Below are 12,503 nucleotides of genomic sequence, written 5' to 3' on the forward strand. Positions count from 1 at the left end.
TTCGGCAGACTAAGCTATCATTTTCAGATCCTCGGTGTACAGTTTACGAAAACATGCTGTGCTACAAACCGTACGTTTGTTTGCGTACCATCGTAACGGACGCATAACGAAACGAGAGCAGAACATTAAAAAAATATCTCTCTTTTTGCTCACGGCAGTACGGAGTCATTCAGGTGTGGAAAATCAAGAAGTGCCGCATGTGTCATCGTTGACAGAAACAAAGCTCCTTAGAGTCCTACATACCTCCCAATCTGTCACCTGTATAAAAAAAATGGCTCTGAGCACTATGGGACTTAACAGCTCAGGTCATCAGTCCCCTAGATCTTAGAACTACTTAAACCTAACTAACCTAAGGACATCACACAACACCCAGCCATCACGAGGCAGAGAAAATCCCTGACCCCGCCGGGAACCGAACCCGGGAACCCGGGCGTGGGAAGCGAGAACGCTACCGCACGACCACGAGATGCGTGCTGGCACCTGTATAGATGCAGGTAACAACGGCATGTTTTATCTTCAAGTTAACTGAGATTAATAATCTTAGTATTAAGTAAAAATGACGCTTTATTGAACATGTATCTTAAATATCACTGTCTATACAAGTTTGTAACTAGAATGAAAAATACTCCTATCGTCGCACAAAATAAGGTGAATATGCATAGTTACGGACATAAGAGAAAGGAACTAGTTTTTCGATATATATGGTAGCCTCAAAGACATTTAAATCAAAACCTCTTGTTGCATTCGCTTCGCGATTTTGTAATTGTTACTTTTACTAGCCATGTCATGTAGTTACATTGCGTCAAGTAAAGTAACACGATACGTGCTGTCATGTCGTATAACATGACACATGCCATCATGTCATCCAACATAGTATTTGACATGTCACGCAATATGACACAACCTGTCAATACAGATTAGGAAGCATGCGTCCCCACTCTAGGCTTCTCATTATAAATGCACCACCACCCTCAGATACATTTTGCTGTAGATGCATCCTGCTCTAGAAGCACATAAATTAGTCTATTTTTCTTGTACCCCTCGCCATACGTATAAAATGAGGTAGGTCTAAGAGAGCTCACTGCGCCGGGGAATTAGGGTTAACGCGTGAAAAAGCGCAAAAATGTCAAAATATTTTGATTTAAATTTCTTTGAAGCTGCACGTAAGTCGAAAAGTTATTCCCTTCTTTTACATCCCTAACTCTGTCCACGACATATTCGCGTACAATAGAATATTTTTCTTTCTGGTTCCCAGCTTTTACTATACCACAATTTTGACATTAGACTGCCATAGCTTGGTAACCGACGTAGATTTTTGTTGACTCGGGCTACAACTGAACCGGTACAGAATTTTCCCATTGTCTTTCGAACCATGTTGCTTATACCGTGGCAACGGATAAGTCTTTTTCAAAGCAAAGGAGTGACCATTAATCGCATGTACTTGCCTACTTTCTTACAGCATTTGCACCGAGTTGCACAAGTCCGAAACAAAAACTTGGCATATGCTAAAAAAATAAAAAAGCTTGGTTTTTCCCCTATAATCCGAATCAAGCTAGATTTTTGAAAGCCAGTTTTCAATTTTATCGTAAGAATGTTTTTTTTTTAAATATTTGATTCATTTTAAATCGTTTCCATGCACGCAATTCATTTAAGAACGAATTTTACGTGCTATACTTACCTCGACTTTAAACCATGTAGCTCCACAACCGATAGAAATTATTGGTTAGAAACAGTTTTGACTTTGCCCATTTATTTACCTTCTTGCAAAATTTGAACCGATTCTCACAAGTTTAATGTACAGAAGTGGCGTCTCTCAAAATCCTCCCAGGAAAACGTGTTTTTTGCTGTTTAAATCCAAACAAAGAAAGATTTTTCAAACGCTCAAAATTTTTCTTAGCCTAATATCCGATATACCCATGGATCAAATATGAATCTTCAGTATCGCTGCATTTCGAAGTTATTTAAGGGTAATCGCTTTCACACGTAAAATTCGAGAGGTGCACTTATAAATGTTGGCATTAACTGAGGATTAATTTCAGCTCATTTAAAATCGTTTCAAAGAGAATTAATCGATTCGAGCAATTTTTCATGGCGCCAGCTCCGGTTCATCGTTCAAATCTTGCAATATACTGCAAAACAGAGTACGACAGATGTTGGAATGATTATACAAATGGGCGCTTGTCCGGGCTAAGCTAAAAATTTTGATCCCCCTTGTTCCCATCTCAAACAGCAACCGAGAACCAAGACCCCGGTGTTTCCAGACGAATTTTTTACACCACATTCGCGCTGTAACGACATGCTTCAGGAGCTTAGTTGGGTTGGGAAGCATAAGTTTGCTGATGTAAAGATTACGCGCTATGAGAGTGCTACCATATGCATATGCATTTCTCGTAGAATTTGCAGTCTAAATTGTTTCTTATTCGATCACCGATTATTCCTACTGACCGCTGCGACCTATTTAATTCCGATGTGCTGCATTTTAACACGGTCAACCATCACCCAACTTATAGCTCTCCTACAGCGATCCCTGCACCTTGTTTCATAACAACGAGAAAACTAAAGTGAAGTGCGAGGAATTATCTACAGTGGGAGTCTGCTCAAAAAATACCGTTATTGAAAACTAAACATTATCATTTTCACTACCGCTGCAGCCTTTGTGATTTTCGCACATCAGAGCAATGTAATCTAGAATTTCATCCTTATTCAGTCTACATTTCTTAAGAGTAATATCACGTAACCTAATAAAAACTGAGAACATACTTTGAGTGCGGAGAGCCATATATACCCAGCGAGGTGGCACAGTGGTTACCACACTGGACTCGCATTCGGGAGGACGACAGTTCAATCCCGCGTCCGGCCATCCTGATTTAGGTTTTCCGTGATTTCCCTAAAACGCTTCAGGCAAATGCCGGGATGATTCCTTTGAAAGGGCACGGCCGACTTCCTTCCCCGTCCTTCCCTAATCCAAAGAGACTGATGACCTCGCTGTCTGGTCTCTTCCCCCAAACACAACAACAGAGCCATATATATCGTTCTCCAAAACCAAACGCAATGCGCTGCACAACTCTGAGTAGACCTGTTGTCGATAATGGTAATCAACCAAAAAAAAAAGTTATAACTTCGAATCTTGCTCCAAGAGAGCAAAAATTATGTGAGTTTGAAAAACGTTATATTTTGATGGTTCTAATAAAATTAGCAACAGATTTTTGAAATACTTAATTTTTTCTTTAATTTGTGGTAAGTTCCTATGGGACCTAGCAGCCAAGGTCATCGGTCCCTAGGCTTACACACTACGAAACCTAACTTAAAATAACTTACGCTAAGGACAACACACACACACACACACACACACACACACACACACCCGTGGCAGAGGGAGGACGTGCGGACCGTGGCAAGGCGCTTCACGTAGCTTTTTTTCTTTTTAATCAGAGTGCTATCATGGAATTTCAGCAACGGGCTTGCCGCAGTGGATACAGCGTTTCCCGTTAGATCACCGAACGCTGTCGGGCGTGGCCGGCACTTGGATGGGTGACCATCCGGGCCGCCATGCGCTGTTGCCATTTTTCGTGGTGCACTTAGCCTCGTGATGCCAATTGAGGAGCTACTAGATCGAATTGTATCGGTTTCGGTCAAAGAAAACCATCATAACGACCGAGAAAGCGGTGTGCTGACCACATGCCCCTCCCATCCGCATCCTCACCTGAGGATGACACGGCGATTGGATGGTCCCGATGGGCCGATGGCCTGGAGACGCAGTGCTTATCAAGAAAATTCAGTAGACCATAGTCAAATCATCATGTAATATAAGCTGCAAATGGTAGAAAAAATTAGTTATGATAACGAAACAATAATAAAAGAAGAAAGGAGGAAAACCGACAACATAGCCGAAAAACCACCACCAAGCTCTCATGATGTGTATAAACAATTTTTGTTTAGTGTTTTTTATATTTATCTAGTATTTTTAGGATCCAAGTGGCCTTCCTCAGGGGAGGGGTGGGGGAGGGTGGAAGTTCAGGTAACCTTAATGCCTATTTTAGATTCTCTATAAATGTAAAAGTTTTTATATAGAATCTAGAAGCAGGAAGACAACGGATCAGATTATGTTATAAATGGCAAACTAAGAAAAATTCCAATATGATTTCAAAGATACTTCGTCTATACACATTTTACAGTACGATACTGAGTCGAAACACTTAACAAAGTGAACAGGCAAACTAAGAAAGAACAAACCGAAGCGAGTCATATGGGAAACATACATAACAAGGAAAACACCTAACATCAGACAAATGAAATTAACCAACACCTTGCCGACGGAAAACAAGGTTCAACGTGTTGGCGAAGAGGTATAGATCTCGAGACACTCGCAAGCATGTCTAGCAGGCCGTGATCCTGTACTGCATGAAGTTCATGTGATCGTCCCCCTCGCCTTCTACAACATAAAGAACGAAGTGTCTCACTAACCACATAACGGTCTGGGCTTTCGAGCGTGGAAAAAAGGAAGAATCTGGTGGCAATATGATGTTCGTAGTGTGTAAAGACTAAGAAGATCGAGTAAGGAAGGCCAATTGCGTCCTAATCCAAGACCAATTTGCCACATGGCCTCCACAAGTAAAGCGATATCTTATCGTATCAGTAGACATACAACGACTACATAAATCCGTGTCGCTAAGCCTAATACGGAAAAGTCGTTCGTTCGTTGGAATCAAGTTATTTACTATCTTGTACGCTACGCTCAACGGCAATACCGGGAGGCTGATATTGCACCAAACTGTCACCCAGTTTGTTTGCGGCGATCCTCTTTCAACGAGATTCGGGTAAAGGACTGCTTTCCAACGAGTCTGTAGGAATTTCATGGTGAGGACGGGTCTCCATAAAATGTCAGCCCCTAAATAGCGCTCCGCAAGGTAGAAGTCACGAATGTGTTTCAACTTATAATGAAAGCGACCAACATCAATATGGGGTTCAAGACTAGCAGGACGGACTCATACAAATAAACGAGACATGATGTGTGAGTTTCTTGAGTTATCATCAAAACATTACGTCGCAGATATAGTATGTGCGTCTTCCTTCGTATGTCAGCCAGGCCCATCGACACAAAGGAACGAGGCTTCGTGACCACCTCATACCGTAAGCGAAAGATATGTCTTTTCCATAAGAAGCAACCATACAGTCGCCATCATCGAGGAAATCGGTTAAATTGGGGCCACGTAAGAAGCTTCACATAAAACATATGCATCCACTATTCGGACGCTCTGGAGCAGTGTAAGAGATCGCCTTTCATGTTCTAATAACACTCCCTGAATTCTTCCCGTAACAGATTTCCAGTTGAGCGTCACCATTTTGAGTGGACAGCATCAATGACGATACCACGAGATGTAAGCCGATCCACCACGGTAGACCATGGAACAATTGCGTCATCAAAATGTCGCGAACTAAGAAGCTTGCCCTTACCTTCATTAAGCAGTGCACCTGAACTCCGACAATAACCATCGATTACAGAGTAGAACCATCACATCACCCGTGTAAGCACGAACAGCTATAGACCTTCCAGAAAGCGTCCAACGTTCCAGCTAGGATGCTAGCATCAGAAGTAACTGCTCCAGAGACAACACAAACGAATTCATTGACAGCGGGCTTCCTTGAGGCACTTCCCGACTGATATTTATCCGGGGCGTCGGTTGGCTATTAACAACCACCGAAGTTGAAACACCCGTAAACAAATTTGAGAACATTCACCGTGTGTCAACAATGAAACCAACTGCCTCCAGAACCCGAAGCAAAAAGTCGTTATTAACACGATAAAGTGCCTATCGGAGTGTAGGAAATCAAGGGCACAGGGGACGGACGTAACAGCAGCAACCAAAACCGCGTCACGACACTTGACGATTGGAATAAGAATGGTACTAACAGGCAAGCAGCTTTGATGTTTGGCAGCATCAGAGATCCACTATTAACTGCCATAGCCACAGTCTTATAATCTGAGTATAAGAAAGTAATTGTGCGAAAGCTATCAGGGGAAGCCGGTCCAGGGCATTTCGGGCTTAAAATGATTTTTCCCACTTTGAACGAGGACGGCACTACTCTACCCTGTAAAACTTCATTCAACAGAGACGTAAAGGTAGCACCCAGCAGCGGCCAAAAACGCACGTAAAATGTCTTGGGAAGTCCATCGAGACCCGGAGACTTTTTAGAAGGTGGTCCCACAATAAATTTGTAAACTCCCTCAGTCTGGAACGCAGCTAAGAGCGTTTCGTTATGTTCAGGTGTAATTGTCGTATACGAGATGCTGACTAGTGAGTCGTAAAGCATTGCACCGGACTCATCGATATCTTGGATGTCTACATAGTATTCGTGTAAGACATTGTAGCGTCTCCTGGCCAGTCGTCATAAAAAGCGTGTGATAGAATTTTTTTCCGTATGTGTAAGACCAGTTAACATGTATCGATATAGTGCCACGCACACGGCGAAAGAGAAATAATTTAAACACGAATAAAGACGACCAAGTGAAGCAATAAAGCAAGACTGTGTAAACATGTCACGAATGTTCTATGTGTGTATGCAGAAAGTTCATAATTATTTGACATTTTATGCATTTTTTAACTTTGGATCCATGACAATTATTATCATTGAAAATCTTGTTAAATGAATTAGTGATTATGATCTGTGGCTCAGATAAAAAGAACTGTTCAGTACATGTATAAATAGTAAAAAGCATTTTAATAATGTCTTCGTTCCCTTTGGGGTTCGTTACGAGTAAAACTCGCGTGGTAAGCAAACGTATATGCTAGCCGTGAGTCTTTTGTCGCAAAAAATATAACAAATAACTGTGTTATGACTTTATCATTTTCACATTTTGTGGCAAGGTCTGCTCTGTGAAACCAAAGCAATATTTCACGTTTTTTACCTGAGATTAAGAGAACGCGGGCTAGCCGCGCGCCTATTCTAATTAACAGTATTCAAAAATCCACTGCATAACGTAAACAACATTCAGTGCTGTAACGATCTTTTGAATTTCATTACTGACTTTTCTGAAGACGATGCAAGGTAGTGAGTTCAGATACAGTTTTCTTTCTTTCTTGATTACGTTACAGTAGCAAGTGAATGTTCCCTACATGTTTATCCAGAGCAGATGTGGAAAAGCAATAATTTGATCCACGGTGTGCCACATTTATGATAAAAGTGTTTCCTCCCTCTCCCACTCCATGTCTGAACTTAACATACGTGTGCTAGTGTGACTCAGACAGCCAAAGTGAAATATTTATTCAACATTACTCGAAGTTACTTGCTTTTATGAAGAAAGAATTACTAAGTAAAGACAGTGTAATAACATTGAATAAAAACCATAGCTACTTGTTACAAATAATTCTGTGTACTGCCATCAGCTCTCAGTTTCAGTTTTATATCAGCCTGAACATTGCAAATCCAAACTTTAATATCGTAAAGCAAAGTTACTAGTTACCATGTACAAACTTACTTGCTGCTACGCATATATAATCATATCTAAATAAATAAAACCACCAGCCGAATAAAATTAACTCCAGTAGTAAAAAAATGAGAGGTGGAGTAAGGGAGACGGAATAACACGCACTATATCAGCTTGCTCCGATACGATACGTCAATTCTTACGTCACCAATGATCGTGGCTTGGATCATTTTTCAACCTTTCCATTTCTATTCTTCTCAATGTCAATAATTTTGCCTTTACACGCCTATCATCCGCTATTCGCAGAGGGACGTGCAATAGTAATATTCGTAAGTTCTCCGAAAGTCTCGCGCTTTGGCAGTACAGAAAAGTATCAAAGTTTGCCTGAGCCTCTGTTTTACCAGCTGTGTCCACCAATCAAGGATTGAAGAGTACTTTGCAATGGACCGCAGATTACGCTCCCGCCGGCCGAAGTGGCCGTGCGGTTCTAGGCGCTGCAGTCTGGAACCGCGAGACCACTACGGTCACAGGTTCGAATCCTGCCTCGGGCATGGATGTGTGTGATGTCCTTAGGTTAGTTAGGTTTAACTAGTTCTAAGTTCTAGGGGACTACTGACCTCAGAAATTGAGTCCCATAGTGATCAGAGCCATTACGCTCCCACACGACTCAAATGGTTTAAATGGGAGCACTATGCGACTTAACTTCTAATGTCATCAGTCCCCTAGAACTTAGAACTACTTAAACCTAACTAACCAAAGGACATCACACACATCCATGCCCGAGGCAGGATTCCACCGTAGCGGTCACGCGGTTACAGACTGTGGCGCCTAGAACCGCTCGGCCACCACGGCCGGCCCACAGGACTCGCATCACATCATCGAGAGAGGGGTCAGATAGGTGAGCGATGTTTAACATCCACGGAGTGTGAAACAAGTTGACTGGTTGCCATTCTTGACTGAGGGTTGTAGTCATTGCACAGTGATCCGTACAGGTAGCTGGGATGACTTCAAAATTAAGAATGCAATCTCGCAGGCAGTCTGATAAGTAAAATATCCAACTGGCCACTAGAAGTCGCAGGAAAGTTAATAAATTTAACTAACGTCGGGTATTTACATCCCCAGACGTCTTGTAGGCGTAAGGAGCGGACCAGTTCATGTAATTCCCGACAGAAATTAAAATCTGGCGATTGAGGTGCAGGGCGCAACACACAGTTAAAATTACCACCAAACAGAATGCCCGGAGGGCCTTACGCAATAGATAAACAATATTCTCTTTATAAAAACGCGAACGATCCACTGCGTGACCAGTGCCAGAAGGAGCATATAAAAGAACCGAGGTAAGATTAGAAAGTTGACAGCCTATGTCCCTGTCAGAATCCAACATCTCCACCTCAGCAATAGAAATGCCTTCGCGAAGGAATAAATCGGTCCCCGTAGAATATTCGGGTGCTACATTTAAAATGACGCGAAAACCAGGTAAGGAGAAATGCCTAAATAACACCTCCTGTAAGAAGACTACGTCTGCACATGAATCATAAATGAACTGTCGCAGCAAAGCCAATCGCAATTCTGATTCCACACGATTAATGTTTAAGGAAAGGAACGTATAGGCTCGGGTCATTGATGACAGCTATACAGGGGTGTACGGAACGTCCGAGCTGAATTAGACAGACAGCTCAGTGTCAAGGTCCATTGAGGAATACAAACAGGAATCTGACATCAGGGGACCAGAATCCCCGACATCGCAATCTTTCTTTCTTACATTTCTTACGTGCTACAGCACGGTCAGGTTGTATTCGCAGTTTCTGTAAGCTTTGTGGCATGGCGGCCTCTGCAGACGGAGGAGTGGGAGGGGTCATAGGCACAGCTTCCTGCCCCTCAGCGCTAGGGTCATTTAATGCAGTTTCAGTCACTACGGCGGAAGCATTTTGTGGAACTGCCAACGCAACAGGTGATACTAGGTCACTAATTTTATTCTCCGCGTGAGTTGCTGAAGTCGGCAAATTCAGGAAACCGTCGGCAGCTGAACACGAAGGAGCAGGAGGACATTGTATCGTCTCATACTGTAACGGAGGACACAAAGACGAAGGGGAGAACTAAGTTCCCTCTCCGCACTCACGCATCTCAGAAGGACCCACTCCGCGAGCAGGAGGGATGCTGAAGATAACTTCTTCACCAGTCACCGTACCACGGACGGTAGGTATTGTAGCATGGAGAGGAGCAGGGGATACAGTCGATGCGGAAAAGGTTGGCCGCAGATGGCACTGCCAAATCCTCACCATCACCATCCTGAGTGCGACGTCACTTGTTTGTTACCGTTACAGGTTCTACGCTGATGGCAATAGGATTCTGAACCTATCGTGGAGGTAAGGGCGGAAATTCATTGACATGACTGACTGGACCGTTTTTTCATTATGGTACGAATCAGAAGTAGGTCCGACTACGGGATTTGAAGGAACAAGGTCAGCGACCGTCAATTTGCGACGCTGCACTAGTGACGGCTTTAATACAAAACCCCTCTGCGGGAAAATAGATCGAACGTGTCCACTTTCATTACATAGGAAGCAGGTTCTCTCTTTGCCATTATAAATGACACGGACGTGGGAACCATACACTTGTAAATGTGATGGAATATTGCGTTTGACATGCATCTCCACGGAACGAATTCCAGTAAAACACTGCAATCTGTGCTGAGTAGACCATCGTTCACGACGTATGTTTTACACGTTACCATAAGGAGGCAATATGTCCTTTAGAAGTTGTCATCAACTTCCGGCGGGAGCAATAAAAAGGGCAAAAATGATACTTATGACTATCTCAATTACAGCTTTCTGTACAGGTTCCGGAACTCTTGGAACCGAGGTGATGCAAAACTTTTTTTTATGAGTGTACTTTCCCCTTGTCCACCGCTCTTGATCTCGCGGTTGCGTTCTCGCTTCCTGAGAAGGGGTCCCGGTTTCGACTCCCGGCGTGGTAGGGATTTTCACCTGCCCCAAGGTGACTGTGTGTTGTTGTGCCGTCCTTATTATCATTATTCATCCCCATTACGGTCGTAGAAAGGCAACGGCAAACCACCTCCATTAGGACCTTGCCTAGTACGGCGGTGCGGTTTTCCAGCGTCGTTCCCCTACGCTCTGCCTAGAAGCAGGGGACTTCATTTTCACTTTCCCATTAATATCCTGTTAAACCACCTAAATCGAACGAGATAAACAATAAATCCAATTTTTCTTTCATTCGCTATTTTGATAAGCATATTTTTCTTAACGAATTTCTTTAATTACGAACTGGATGTAATTTCTTCCTTTCTAGGACTTTCTGTGCATATGAACGCTCACTTGCCTCTAGTCTCCTTCTATCCTGAGGCAAACGGTTCATATACGTCTCTTAAAGTTCATCAAACAGAATCCAAACAAATATCCTTATAAATATATGTTCCTGCATTTCGACAAATTACTGTTGCCTCGTTTGTGTACAATCGTCAGTGCCTACTTTAGGTGCAGCTGTTTTATTACACCAGTATCATTCACTTAGGAAGGCTCCTTACTGTTTTGATGTTTGGCCCCACGTGTATTTTTGTTTTATATGTGTAGAAGAATATAAATTTTTTTGGCTATATTGCATTTAAAGTTGCTGAACACAAATGCTACAAGTAATGAAGGCAAATACAATACTACTTATCTTTCATATCTGCAGAAAGTGTAATTCATTCTTCTGTCCTTTGATTCAATAACCTAGGCATCACATTACGTTCTGTGGCCTCGACCTCAGCACTGTGATGTTATTGAGACTCCCAGTATAACTTCTGGTCGGAACAGAATGGCATGGATGGGGCGTTTCAGTGGAAGCTAGTCATACACTGGCAGGCGCTTAATATCCATTGTCACTTACACTATCTTCTCCCTAAGTTCGTTAGTCTCTTTTTGTGCTTCAGTAGACGTGTGCATTCGTTGAATGTGTCGAAATAATGAGATAGGATTTACCACCTCTTTCTTTTATAAACATCACCATCAATCCAAACATTAGTACTCTTTGTGTTTCACCTGTTACAATACCCTTCACTTTCTTCGTCCTCCTTGTCAGCTTCTCCCAAATGGGTGGAATCTTATCTTTCTCATCTCACTGTTGCGAGACATGTTGTATTTTATTGAGGCTATTAAATATATTCTGTTCTTCTCTAATTTCCGGATTTCGAAGTCTGTCATTCTTGTGCATCGCTTTAGGGATGTTAGAAATTCATCTGTTAGGACTTTCTTGGCGTTTATTTACATCTCGTGGCTCACTTTCATAAACAAGCACTGGTGCTGCCACAGTATTATATTATTTTAATCTTACTTTTTTCGTTGTACTTTTTACATACCAGTTTACCATTCAACTTACATTCCCAAACTTTGCTAGTTTCTTCTGTACGTCTTCGTCATGATCATATGTGACATGGAAAGTTAAACTGTTGAAATGTATCGCCTGATCTATTGTTCTATTAATCACAGTTTCTGTCCATCGCGGTGTTTTCCTATAAAAATCATTGATTTTATCTTTTTTTTCGCAAATGCTTACTAATAAATGTATTTCCCTTTGAAAGTCGTATTCATTTTCTGCTAGTTGTTTGACATCGTCTGCATAAAAAAGAGGCAGTTCAAGTAGGAATCCGGCCGCTGTGGCCGAGCGGTTCTAGGCGCTCCAGTCTGAAACCGCACGACCGCTACGGTCGCAGGTTCGAATTCTGTCTCGGGTATGGATGTGTGTGACGTCCTTAGGTTCGTTAGGTTAAAGTAGTTCTAAGTTCTAGGGGACTGATGACCGCAGAAGTTAAGTCCCATAGTGCTCAGAGCCATTTGAACCATTTAGGAAGTTCTGAAAATCTCAATTTTCCCGTTAAAAATCACATTCCATTTCTGGAGTCTAGCATCTTAATAAATGTAAAATAGTGTTGCTGAAATACTGTAACCTTGACTAATTTTTTTGTTTGTGGTTGTCGGCTGTCTTATAGTACAACTTGTATTTAAAGTTACACTTGTGCGTTAGTAAAGACTCTTTAAATTGTTTATTAGGTCGATAAATGCTAAATGATTTCCCCGTT

The sequence above is a fragment of the Schistocerca serialis genome, chromosome 2 (assembly GCF_023864345.2).
Source record: "Schistocerca serialis cubense isolate TAMUIC-IGC-003099 chromosome 2, iqSchSeri2.2, whole genome shotgun sequence".
Classification (NCBI taxonomy): Eukaryota; Metazoa; Arthropoda; class Insecta; order Orthoptera; family Acrididae; genus Schistocerca; species Schistocerca serialis.